This window comes from Daktulosphaira vitifoliae, unplaced genomic scaffold (assembly GCF_025091365.1).
Source record: "Daktulosphaira vitifoliae isolate Bord-2020 unplaced genomic scaffold, ASM2509136v1 Scaffold_176, whole genome shotgun sequence".
Classification (NCBI taxonomy): domain Eukaryota; kingdom Metazoa; phylum Arthropoda; class Insecta; order Hemiptera; family Phylloxeridae; genus Daktulosphaira; species Daktulosphaira vitifoliae.
The window spans coordinates 9492-24257 of NW_026099744.1; the positions used below are offsets into that span (position 1 = coordinate 9492).

The following is a 14766-nucleotide window of genomic DNA, read 5'->3' on the forward strand; positions in this document are numbered from 1 at the left end:
TAGAATGAGTAATATTTTTTCCTGATATTCAGCGTTAATGATATGTTGCTTCGTTAAACTTTAGTTGCATGATAAAAAGAGGGAAACGGGTATGGCGAAAAACTTTTCAATAGTAAAACAAATTTGCTATCAAATAAAATTGTGTTTGATCGTACAATACGATTGATAAGTGTTAACAGACTTGGACACGAAATAAACCAACCAGGATAGTTTTCAATATTTTACACATTATAAAAATAAATTGCAGTACAAAATATAAACTAGTTTTTTGCAAGCAAAATGTTGTAAGAACCACAAAGAAATAAAATAATAAAAAACCGGAATTACGAAGCAATTACAATATTATAATATCTCGTTTAACGTTTCAACTGCAAGTCTTGGCGCTCTTTAACGTACCTGATACAACGACGGCGGAGATCAACAACAAGGTCAACAGTGAATGGTTGTCTTCAAACATTGTTCTCATGATTATCTTCTGCGTTAAAAAAATAATATAAAAAACTATTATGCTACTTTAACGGGTTTCGATAGACATGAGAGAAAAAATGTAATTTCTAATATAAAAATAATGTCATTCAAAACAGATCATCATAACGACCGAAGACGACAAGTAAAATTCAAATAATCAAAAAAACCCAAACAGGGGAAAAAACCGTTTAAATAGATTTCCAATACATAAACGAAATGTAAACCCGTTGTTTGCTATAAAAAAATAAAAATTCTGTAACCGAAAACAAATGAACGAACCAAAACTACGTAAATGGATTACGACGTCGACGACACGACCAACGAGTATTGAGACGAAAACGCGCGACAGTACACGAATGGTATTAACGTTCGCCGGCGTAGTGCGGTCGGAATGCAACCTGCTGGTGCCCGACGCGTTCGGACGTGTTCGGCTGTCTCCGTTGGAACGGCTATCGTTTAGGCGTTGCGGTTCACATGGACATTACCACCGTCGCCACGGTTAGCTGCCGCCAACGTGCTCTTCTCGTGCACCGACCCGTCTACCGTTATTCAAGTCGACCGGTTTCCAATGGACCGACGGAGTAATGGGGTGTTACACCTGTTTGTATATGTTTTCGACGTACTGTTCGAGAGCAATCTGCACGTTTTCCGCTTTTGTTGTGTTGTTGGCTGTGGGATAGTCATTATCTGCGCTGGGACGTTATTATCGTCAACGGGTTCGATGTACCGCGAAGTGTACAATTCAATTTGGTCGCATTTGCCGTAACGCATCGGTCAAAACTGTTCGCCAACGCTGTTCGTCGAGTACAGTCTCTTGAGAATTCAATAAATCGCGTCGGTTTACGCTTGTCAGAAATTCGGATCACGACTTATCGGTCACACATCATCTGGTCAAGTCGATAAAAAATAAATCCTCTGTGTAAAAAAAATGTTCATTGAACTCGGCTACCCGTATTTGTTCCATATTCTATAAAATAGTTTTTATACTCATTATAATGTTCACATTTACCGTCGATAAGTATTACAATTTTATGGAGTTTTATGATTGCAACTTGCAATATAATAAAAAAATATATATATCCAAATTACTACATTATATGTAAAGAGCAATATCAAACACTCAATTTTTAGGAAACGACCTTTTAACAGATACAAAGTATTATGACACACTTGAAATTATTTTTCAACCAACTATTACAAATACATTATAAGCGCAGTAAAGAAAAATATTACATAATTGCTATAGTTTCATCATTCATTAAAAACTGACACCAATCACTTATCGTTTTAGAAATATAATATCAAGTATATGAACACCTTCACAGTTTTTAATAAGGATTTTGGTAAACTAATAATCATACTGGTAGAAATTATTTGTACTATTGTACATTTCAAACGGTAGACTTGTTTAGAACCATTATAAATAAAATTATATAATCAACACAATAATGAAATTTGTAAAGTTATAACAATGGTTATTTATAGAATCGAACGAATGTATTAAAATATGTCCACATTTAATGATTTCCAGGAAATTGTGCAGTTTGTAAAATAAAATATTTATATAATGTGATGATTGAACATTAAGTTAGTTAAATTTAGAAATTCAAAATTCCACATTAATCACAACAATTTTAATTTTATGTATATTTTACTGAATTATTAAAAATGAATTATTTAAACCATATTCTTAAAGGAACGTTTCAACAATTAATTGTTAAATATTATTTGTTGAACTTCGTCGCATAACTAGCTTTATTTCTAACCAATAGTAATACATAAAAATAAATGTTTTTAGAAAAATAACAACTTTTTTTATCGAAAAATCTAATAATTTAAAATGGATTTATTAGACTGAAGATGAAAAAAAATAGATTTTAGTTTTTGGAGATATATTAACCAAGCAGTCGATTTTGTCATAAAAGTGCACAATTTCGTATTACATCTGTGAAATTAAATCGAAATAGGATTTAGGGCGTTTTGCCTCATATTTATCGAAATATGTAACACAAACAATAATTGTTAAGCACTTTCATAACGGAACAATGTTCTAGTCACACCCTTTTTTTGGTCTTTTGGGGAAATTCCCTGTTGATGACTAGGGTCTTGTAGAAACACAGTAATCGTGCAACGTAAATGTTTTTATATCATCTACTTCATTTGAATTATCTAATTTTTACAACACAATGTAACCGAGTTTGACTCGTATATTGCCATCACTATGTTATTGTTAAATATAACTTATAGGAACGAGGGTGCGGTTAAAGGACAAATCAAATTATTCAGCATAAGGGGAACTATTAATGCGTTTAAATATTATTTTGTTTACTGAAGACCTACCGACTTAACATAAATATATAAACAGAAAGTCTTATCTACTACAAATTATACTACAAAATTTTAAATAAAATTGGAGTATTGTGATACTACTTGTATCATAGATGCATCTGAGTAAGCTCATCCCCTTTCCCCGATTTAGAAAACTGTATATATATTTTTAAATAATATATACTTAGGGCGAAAAAATTAATTTACTTCCCACAAAAATTTTATTCTAGTTCTGCACTTATTAGTAATCATTTAATTTAAAAAAGGTGTTATAGAAAAAGGTTTATAATTTTACATTATAATATCTTTTATACAAAATTACCATTTTTCACGTTTAACTGAAATTTCTCAATAAATTAATTGGCATAATTTTTATGCTACATGTTAAAAAATATTTTTATTCTCACATTCACAAATAACTTTTATCGTTTTAGATCAAATTAATAGCATGACAATTATTTAATTACGTGTTATGAAATAATGATTGTTGTTCAATAATATAACTATTAAAATTAAAATTATGTGTTATTCGAATAATTTTAATTGTGTACTATCAGAAAAAATACAAACATATTGTGCTATCATAATTACTTTTTTATTTACACTTATAAATAAACACTTATGAAATAATACATCATGTATAGTACTTTTAAATGTTAATATTAATGAAGTATAAGAGGTAGTATTTTTAAAATCATTCTAAGATAAGAATAAACTGACGACGTAACTATATTAAAATTATCATTTACAAGTCATAGAGCTAAAAAATAGATAATGGTTTGGTCATTTTATTTCCACCAATTAACTTAATGATATGAAGAAAAAGTAACGTACCACTGCCAAACAATTTAAAAGTATAGAAATTTATATAGTAAGAGTAATACATTTATTATAACCATTTGTCAAATACTCATAAAATAAAAATAATTTCGGAAATATTTTTTTGTCTCTTTTTTAGTTACATATCTTTGTTGACTAATCAATTATTAAATAACTTTTCGATTCAACTTTATATATTATAACAGCATCAACTTTTATTTTTGTAAATGGTAACATACATTTTTAACTAGCTCATAGTGTAGAAAATAGTATTTTAGTAAATTATTTTATTAAGTGACACTAAAAATATTCTTGCTCTCTTTTATACTTATTTTTTAATTTGTAATATATATTTTTTCATGAACGGTCAAATGTCTTTTATTTTATTTGTCATTGCATGGCACATAATTCTTCAATTTTCAAACCATTGCTAAAATTTAAGTTCATAATAACGTACACTAAATTATATTATGTCCTTTGGAATATATTATTGTAGTCACCAGTCATGAATACAAATGATTGCGCCCTTTACGTTTTAGTCCTATAGGTCATTATACTTTTTCAATTTATTTTGAGAACTTTTTACTTTGTCTGAATTGATTGCCATCTACGACAAGTTCTCTGAATTATTATTATAAATGTATATATAGTTTATACCGCAAAAAAATCTTTTATTAAGAATAACAAGGACAAGTCCTTATTATTTTTGTTTTTTTAACATGAACATAATCTACTAATTGTAAAAAAGTTATTTCATCAGCCATACTTTAAGAAAACGATCAATTTTAAGTTATTTCGATATATTAAAATTACTGTAAGATATTAACTTAAGTTAATTTATTAATCATTTAATTTTAAATATGAATTATGATTTTAATTAATAAATTTCCTTGATATGAATTACAAAGATTTCATTTCAAAAGAAGTAGAGAGTTTAATTTTTTAACTAAATGTAGACCATAAATTTCTCATAAAATATTTATACAACTCTGTTTAAATAAACAAGTATAAGTTCTCATGAAAAATTATGTATACAGCGCTTCTTAGTATTTCTGAAATTCAAGATTTTGTACTTATGTACACTTGGAGTGATAATCGGCAAATAGCTCCTGTAATTTTAGAATAATGGAACGAAATTTATTTACATTTAGAAATTTTAATTATGATTTGATTGATTTCGAGTACAATTACCAAAGTAACTGTTTTCCAAGTGAAAGGTAAGACGAAAATGCTGATGTTCTTTTGGCAGCAGCAGACGTTTATGTATCCTTGGAAACCGACTGGCGCCAGTGGCGTCGAGACGCGTCAATTACGACGCCACAGTTTGTCCCTTCAGTGTACATAAATGTACTGATAGAACTTTTATATCGAATAAAGTCCGTCCCGGTCGCGTATTATTCATCGTGCTTCCCCACTCGCTGACTACATCCCTCCGATCAGATGGTATAGCCCAACACAATAAACACATACAATGACTAATACAGTACTGAACTGTACCCTTATTTTTATGTATCTATAACGATTACGTGTTCTGCGGATATTGCAATCATATTCAAGTAAATCTTCAATTTAGGTGTCTAGCATTTTTCAGAGAACAGTTCCTATTATCTCATTGACGCTTTTGTCAACGGATAAAATGCTTATGATGTTGTTGATACAATACCTATCTGTGAAAAAATACATAAACTAAGGGTTGATTGCGGGTGAAAGCTATTTCACATTTAGACCAAATACACAAATAAATGCTAAGGGGATTATGTATAATAAATTGACCAATATCTAGTAAATATCTGGACAGCAGCAACCCCCTATGGAGTCTAATTAATGTTTGGCATATGGTCACTCTATTGTTCAATATACCAAAAGAATATCATTGTCTATATCCAACTGTTCCCTTGTAAATTGATTCAGAAGACTATTTATATTAATAACGGTCAATTGTAATATTTAAATTTCAAAAATCGATTAGTCAAATTTATTTTCTTTGATTATTCATTTATTCAAACCTAGGTACTTTAAAACACATACATTTATTTGTAAATAACTCTAACACAAAATAACTGTAAATCTAAATTTAATCTTAAATATTATGTGTGTCTATTTTGAAAAGTTACCATAGTAACGTCATTTTCTAAATATCTTTATTATCATAAAGATAACTAATAATACATAAGCGTAAGTTTTATTTAACTTTAACGTTGCAACTATCTAATTAATGTATACATAATCATTTGCGGTCGTTTTAAAAATTGTTGCTGGAAAATTGAACAGCGGTTTTGTGCTGATGAAAAAAATTATCTGTATGTTTAATTATGTTTATTAACGAATTTTATACTTCAAAAATTACCCACCAATTTACCAAAGTATCATGACGCATTTAAATGCAAATTATTCGTAAATTTGGTTATGTAATAATTAATGTTAAAATCGCCACCCTACCAATACACAAAATCTAATTAAACCGAATAAATATCTACAAATTACAAACCATAATTTAATTTTTAATTAGTTGCATTATATTAAATAATTTATGCTCAGCTTTGCTAGTATCATTCAAAAGCGAGTTTAATTTTGGCTTTACATAAATTTATTTTTAGTTAATAATATTTTTTTATTAAAAATACTTAAACTAGTTGCTCAAAAAATTAATATTATCATCCAACAAGATTATTAAAGTAATTTGACCGTATGCGCTATCTACGAACAAACATTTCAACTTTTATTTTGAGGTAATGTGTTAACAGATTGTGTTTATATCAGTTTTAAAATGATAATAAGAAAGGTTTGGATTTATTGTGGAATTTACTTTCGTGAATAGGTCGCATTTAGAAATTGTGTTGCTCTAATATCCTTTTTATTTTGCTCATCAAAATATTTGTCTTTATTTGTTTTTTATATTAATGATAAAAAATTAATAATATGTTCTAATCTAATTTCTGTATCGGTTAAATTTGGATCGAAATTTAAAACATTTTTTTTTTAAATAGATTCTCATAATATTGCTAATGTTATTTCAGCATAATTTAATTTAAAATTTTATTGAACTCATGGTAACATCATTCTATAGTAACAAACATTTTATATTGATTATCGCATTCAGAAAAATAAGTTCTAAAAATATCCATAGCTACATGGGTTATTTTATTATTAAGAAATAACAGTCGAAACAGTTTATTTTATTGGACCACATATTATATGAACAATTTTTCAGTTATTTTGATTCAGTCACTGATTAAACCATTGGAGGGGTCCGATCTAAGTGTTTGGTGGCTTATTGACGATGCACACGGTTAGATCAACGATGATCTCTTGTAAAATTGTTATTTCTTTTTTTTTTCTGTATTCATTTTGAGCGTCGTCGGTAAGTACAATTTTAAATAACCATTCATTAGTTATTTCTTTTTAAATTAATTGTGTTTTTTGAAATTGAAAACTTTAAAATCATATTAATAATTTTGGTTTATATCTTCCAGTAACAAAACATGGTTTTAAGTATTTTTCATATTTTATTTAATTTTAGATGATAAATGTTAATGGTTTTGGTATAGTTATTTCCCCAGTAACAATTTTATATATTAAATATATTATATTTAATTAAATTTCAATAATATAATCGACAGTCGGAATGTTGAGGCAGGAGAGCACTATGAATAACATGACTTTTTAAAATTAATTTTATATTCTATGTAAAAATGAACAAGAATTTGTATCTAAAGCAATTACTTAGTAATATATTTTTAGGTCGATTCTAATTTAAAATTTTTTATTCTGTTGGCTATGTGTTCACTATATTTGAAATTTATGTATAAATTTTTATTTTTTGAGTTAAAAGGTTATTGTAATTATTTTACTTGGATTTTTAATTACTTTATGTTTAAAATGTAAGAGTATATATCTTTATTTCTATTTTATTCTGCTCAATCTATTTCTTGCTGCTTAATGATTTCAATGATTTTTTAATATTATTGGTTATTAATTCTAATCTATATAGAGTGATGTTTTTAAAATATGTTTTGAATCTATGGAAATATTAGAGTTAAAAATATACTTTTTACTGTTTTGAGTTGGTTTTTTTTAGAAATTTATATTATTGATTATAATGGGGTGTAGAATATATTTTTTTTTTTGCATTTCTAATTTAAATGTTTTGTTTATAACTATTAATGCTATAAAATTGCTGTTCTACTTCAAACCTGTCTTTATGTAACCATAAATATGAAAATATTGTATACTAATTTATAAATAACAATTGTATATGGCTAAAAAGTTAAAATTAAAAAATTCAATATTTTATTTTAGTGTTTAAATTAAACATTTAAATTTGATGTTCTATTTAACTTATAAAAAAAGCTAACACTTTATTAGAATTTTACACCAATAACTAAAAATAATCTAACTTTTTTATATTTTTCAGTATTGAAGTAGTTTTCAAATTAATTAAAATTAATATATTTTGAATTTTGTTGTTAAATTGTGTTTATTGGATTAATAAATAGGATGCATCTAATAAATAATTAAAAATGAAAGAATTAATTATATATATATATATATATATATATATATATTTAAATAACTTGGAGCTATCAATAATTTAAATCCAACATGGATATCATATAACATTTTTAAGGCTCTGAATTTTTTATTTTCTTTATGCAAAGCATCCAAAAAGGGATTGTAATAAATTTTTTTTTATCCAGTACAGGTCTGGTATATTTAAAGTAAACTCTAGTTTTATTTTACTAGCTAATCATTCAGTTTGGTATATACACAACATAGATTTTACATTTATTCATTCATAGAGCTAATAATAATTCAATAATGAATTGTGTAATGTACTGTATAATAGTATTGCATTAGCATTTCATTATATAGAAATACATCATGCTTGAATAATACTTCTAAAAGATCTAATGCTTGATTGATAAGCCAATGAAAAAAAACAAAGATAAATCTTGCCATACATGACCAGTTTGAGCAGAAAGCCAAGCCGTCAGTATGGGGATAATAATTTGAATAAATATAATATGCCTAAGACAGCTGCAATAAAATAATAGCGGCCTACCTAGCTATGTTGGTAATGCATTGTGTCTTTGTTCGTAGATACTAGAGTTCGACTCCATTGCACTAGACTATGTAGGTTTTCTCCTCCTCTCTGGCACAATAAATAGCTTTTATAGAGGACATTTAACATGATGAATGACTAATAAATGAATGCCTTCTATTATCAGATTTATGTATTAAAATTAAAGTAAAATTATATATGTAAGTGTTACACTAAACTGAATTTTTATTAGTTCATTGTAAAGATTTTTTAAATTAATGTAATAGTAATAATTTGGATGTATGTGCTTGTAATATAGTAAAGAAGACAAGTTAATTTTTTTTAAATTTTGTACTTAACATAATCCTTAATAATTTAAACACATAATTGGTTTAAACTGCGAACAACTTTTAGTTCACTAATATAATAATTTTTTTCAATTAAATTTAAATTATCTGGCTAAATATACATATTTTATTTTTGAACAGGTGTTTTTAAGACCATCAAAAGTATTGTCAAAAATGAGCTTTTTATGGTATTAATTATAATAGTGGAATTGTTGTGGTGTGTTTTATATATGTTGTAATTAAAAAAGGAAAAATGTATCTTAAAGTATTTTATTTTATGCAGTTAAACATCCTCTCCTTATGTCAGTCATTTTTTAATTATTTATGTTTGTATTAAATTTGTTGTTTAATATACAGTGTGGTCCATGATGTTTTGACAAAATCAATAACTTGATCCAATCAATATTTTTCATTGATTTATTTTTAAAGTAATTTTTACAGCTAAAAACTAATAGTTGTTCAATTTATTAAAAAAAAATGTAAAACTAACGAAAAATGCAAAACGAAATTCAAGATAATCATTTTGTAGACTAAATTTTAAGGAAAAATTTGATTTAAAAAAATATACCTTATTAATATTAAGTAATTAATTTCCTATAACATTTTAAAGTTAGTGAAAATTTGAATTTTTGTATTTTTTTAAGATATCAAATATTGAAATATATATTAAAAAATGACAGAAGGAACTTTTTCAAAACACCGTGGACTTATTTATTAGGGCGAATAAAAAAAACGTTGTTTTTTGAAATTTTAATGTGAACCATTTAACTTTATTATATACATTAAAAAAAATATTTTGTGAAGATTTGAGATTTAAAAAAAAAAATTTTTGGTTGCTTACCGTGTTACTAATATTTTGACCAAAAATATGCCAAAAAATAATAGCAGTCTCTGTTATTTAATTTTTGGTCAAATATCAAGATTAGTATATCAAAACAGTTTGATTTTTACTGTAGAGTGCATATTTCTCAGTTTCAAAATTTTAAGTTGAAAATTGATAGCGTGGATATCATAATTAGAGTCATTATATGGCATATTTCTAATAAGCTTAAAATTTAAAAAAAATTTATTTTATTCAAATTGGCTGATATTTATGTATATTATAAGTGCAATAAAATTATTCACTAATCTTAAATTCTTATGCATTTTTTAAAAAATAAAGCTTAAGCAAAAATATATGGTATTCTAGAAAATATTTTTAAATGCCGGTTGATCATGAATTCTATTTAATTTTTTTTTTCAAACAATTCATTTATATGGATTAATTTTATTTATTTATACTTAAATAATTATATAATTATTTAAGTATTCTCAGTTAAAGTTCTACAAAATTATTATCTTTATGTCATATTATACATATTATAATCTTTTATTTATGTGTGGTTATGCTAGACCCCCACGCGACTGTTAAAGGGTTATTTTCAGAAAGACGCCCAAACGGCCCGCGTACCTCATAGTTACGCGGGTTGCCTTGGATGAGGCGGCCTCTACTCTGTGGAAAGCCAGTGGAAAAGGTGGTAGGCGAGGCGGCTACTCATCATTAAATAGCCTAGACTCGGAAGAGCAGGAAATGAGGAACAAGCAAAGGGAATGTGGTCTGGGCCTTAGAGACCCACATCTGGGAGACGAGGAGCCTCCCGTGTTAGGGGGAGACGGCGATGTTCACCCGACGCCAACCTGCCCGAACACCCTAGTCGTCCTATTGAACGTGTGCCAATTTAGCAAAGTCTCTTGTCCACCCAAGAGGTTACGGCTTAGCCCAAGAGTTTTGAGGCTCTCAAGTGAGCTAGGTAGCCAGCCATGTAATGGTCGCGGCAACTGTGTGTACTGCAGTCGATTGATGTCTCACCATCATTTCGGACTTAAAATTTTGGCGGCTTTCGTACTTTCTCATCGTGCTAGTCTTTGGCGTTAGTGGCCGAAACAACTTGCACATCCAGGATAACGGATCTCGTACCTCTTGTCTCATCGTCAATAGTTGCGACGAAGTCTGGTTTGAGATTTCCATCCCTTAGTGCGTAGAGGTGCTCACGCTCTACTCGAAACTCTTTCTCGGTATGCGCTTCACGATATGATCGTGTCGGAGAACTCTACCCCCATGAGTCCTAGGGCACATTTGTACGATGTGCGCAAGAGTTTTAGAAGGCGCAGCACAGCCATGGCATGACACCGGTATGTTGCGCCCTCTTCCATCTCGCTTGCGGCTGGGCAGGGCATTAATCCTGATCTTGGCGTACTGCTTAAAGTCACGACTAGTAATACCATCCGGCCTGCGCATGTACGCTGTCGATTCCCAGCTACCAGGACATAGCTTCAGATTAACTTCATCCACCGAACTATGGAGTAATTCCTAATGACTAGTGATCGCTGCGACCCTATCCACACGGCGCCTTAGGGTTGCTACCACACTCGCCCCAAAGAGACGAAATGCTTCACGCACCGCGGGATCCTGCGAATATTCGAGCTTAGTCAACCTAGTGAGCCGACTTTTAGGGATGAATTTTTCAAAGTCAACAACCCCTAGGCCCCTAGATGACGTGGGGCGTAGATGTACGAGTTGGGGCACGAAGTCGGGAGATCAAGCCATTTCCTAACCGCGCGTTTAGTCTCGTGACTTAATTGTCTTAGCTTGCAATTGGGGAGCTTTGTGAAAGTTAGCCCGTGGACAAACTTTGGGATCACAAAGTCTCATTTGCGGCGTCATAGGGGCGGCCGAGACCGCATCCTGAGCGCTGACAAGAGACGCGCACTTAAATCCAGATAGGTAATTTCCCTGAAACTCTATGCCGATACCTCCAGAACTCGCCCACTTGGGTCACCGCCAATGACGAACCTCCAAGGGAATAAGAAGTGGTGTCCACCTTCAGTTTGCGATCTCGCCCCGGAGGAACCAGGGTAAGAGTAGTAAATTTCGTCGGGTTAAGCCTCAAACTGGCTAATGCTAATCGTGCGGTGAACTTTTCGCATGATATCTGCACCCCCATGCCGTCTCCTACACCAGAATGACATCGTCTGCGAACGCTAGAGCATACACACGCTCGTTGCCCAGCATATAGCCAACCGCTCCTAGGATTGCTCGTAGACCGAAGTCTATCACCAGGTTAAACAAAAGCGGCGATAGACGATCGCCTTGCATAACGCCATTCGTTGCCCTCAAGGAATTCTTACCGACTTGAATGAAAGTCTTACTCTATTTATACACGCGGTCGATGTAATCGACAAAGCGAGAGTCAAGCTGAACGTCACGCATAGCCCCAGAGATCGAACCGTGGGATTCTGAATCGAACGCCTTGGATAAATCCAAAGACGCAAGACACAGTTCCCGGCAAGACGAACGGGAACTCGTCAGTAACGAATCGAGGAGGAAGAGATTTTCCGCCACTCCGTCCGCACATCTGAACGCCCGCTGCCTGTCATCGATTACAGACAGACCTTCAAACATTCTGGCCAGAATCCTATGGAAATACCGCTGTGCTATCGACGCGATCGAAATCGGCCTATAGTTTCCTGGGTATCCGGTATCCCCCTTTTTGGGAACGAAAATCGTACGGGAATGGACAAATATTTTCGGAAGATTTCCCGTGGCGATAAACAAGTTGAATAAGCCAGTAATTAGAGGTATGGGTAATGATCTCCATAGTCGAGCCTTGAACCCATCTGGGCCCGGACTTGTATTTGCCGAGGGGTGAGATTCTACGACATCCCCCGGTGAACCAGGGTCAAACATACTGCGAATTCTAGTCTCTCTGTTCTCATTGAGTGCATCAGAGAAGGGGACTGGAGCGCTTTCGATAATAGGCACTCAGTATTGGACCATCTCGTCGAACGGAGCCATTGCTGCTCCCGAATCGATTCCCGTAAGTATTTCTTATCGGAGGCTCAATGTTATTTGAATTCATGCTGCTTAAAAGGGGCCCCAAGGAACCCCCGCGTCATTACTAGCTATGAGGTAGCCCCACTTCGCACGTCTGACGTCGGACTTGGTTAGGGATATATGAATTATTTATTTTCAAAACTTAATTTTACAGTCGGTGGTAGATCCACATAATTCCAATTCCACAATATTATATCGATTATAACATTGCATTTACAATAAAACGATATTTTGAAAAAAAGTCCCAAAAAAATTAATTAATTATAACGTTACAAGTCGCGTGGGTTAAATATGACCCATTTAAATTTTGATGAATATTTTAAGTCATACATTTTTTTTTCAAAGGTATTTATTTATGAAAATCCATTCAATATTACTCTAAAAATCATCTTCTAAATTTATATCTATGTACACCTTTTATGCAATATAATGCATCCGTTTTTATTTATGTGGGGGTATGATAGACATACACGCGACTGTTTAAGGGTTAAATTAAACATTACAATTATGATTGGGTTTTTGATCAGTCAAAATCTTTTACAGTCAAATGAATTAACTATCTTATCAAATAACTAAAAATATATACTTGCATTAATAATGTTAGGTTTTTTTTATAACTTAAATGTTGGATATTGGATTTATAAGTTTTAGCCACATAACTATAAACAATATAAAATAATTCTTGATTTAAATAAATTTGTTTGTTCCTTCATTTATAATTAATGATAGCTAGATGTTTAAAAGCAGTTTTGGTCATTTTTAAATATATATGGTTTTTTTAATCAACATTAAAAAATATTTTAACTTATGATTATTATCATACGGTTCAAATCATATGGCACCAAATTTAAGGTACAATTAGCTAGTTAAAGAAAACAAAAAACAGTTGGCAAACACCTATGTATAGATGTTTGTTATGTATGATGAATAATTTCAAAATGATAATTAAGAAATTTTATAAAGTAACAAGTACCAAATAGATTTCTCTGAACATTAATATAAATATAAATTAAAAATATACAAAGATTTTCCAAACAGCTTTTTAATATTTAAATCAAAATTCGTTTTAATAATTATTAGATTTATAGTTTTTAATACGTGTATATAAATTCAATATTTAAGAAACTTGTAAAAGTTCTATTTAATCCACACTATGTATGAAGTACCGTCAATGTTAATATTTTTTCTTATTTTATTAAATAAAAAAAACCCAGCACAGTGGGGTCGTGGCATAGTTGGGTCCAGTATAGATGATATCTAACAGTGATTAAAATCACTATCATAAAAAACTCTTCGATGCAAATCTGTAGATAGTGTTTAATTAAAAAAAAAAAATTTGTTAAAATAGCATATTTTTGAATAGGGTAGCCATTTGCGCATAGAAGATAGGTCGTCGGGACAATTTTTTTTTTTTATTTTATAGTACATAAAATAAGCTTTAATTTGATATATGTTTAAAGGACGCAGTATTCCCGGAATATTTTCAAAAATTAAGTTGAAAAAATTATTTTTTGTAAAAAAGTTACTATTTTAAATCCCCCCAGTGAGCAGATTAAGTGTTAGATTTTCAAAAAAAATTATATCAAATGAAAGGGAAATATCTAAGGTTTCAATACAAAAAAATATTATTTTTATTTGTTCATTTTTGAAAAAGTTATGGCAGTTTTAAGTACAAAAAACATCCCGACAAAAGATGATTTTTATTGCAAAACATTACATTTTTTTTTAATTTTCGACAGCCATTTGCACAATGAAGATAAGATGTCTGGACAAATTTTTTTTTTCATTTGATAGTATATAACACAACCTTTGATATATGTTTAAAGGACGCAGTATTCCCGGAACATTTTCAAAAGTTCAGTTGAAAAAGATCTATGTTTTTTACAATA

At 30.1% G+C, this 14766-nt stretch overlaps 1 long non-coding RNA gene across 1 annotated transcript; it reads left to right on the forward strand.

The window, feature by feature from the left end:
• Positions 1-6675: 6675 nt before the first annotated feature.
• On the forward strand, positions 6676-10003 carry LOC126909194 (uncharacterized). Its single transcript, XR_007704958.1, has 2 exons — positions 6676-6976; positions 9145-10003. It is a non-coding gene; the product is annotated as an uncharacterized LOC126909194 (long non-coding RNA).
• The last annotated feature ends 4763 nt before the right edge of the window (positions 10004-14766 follow it).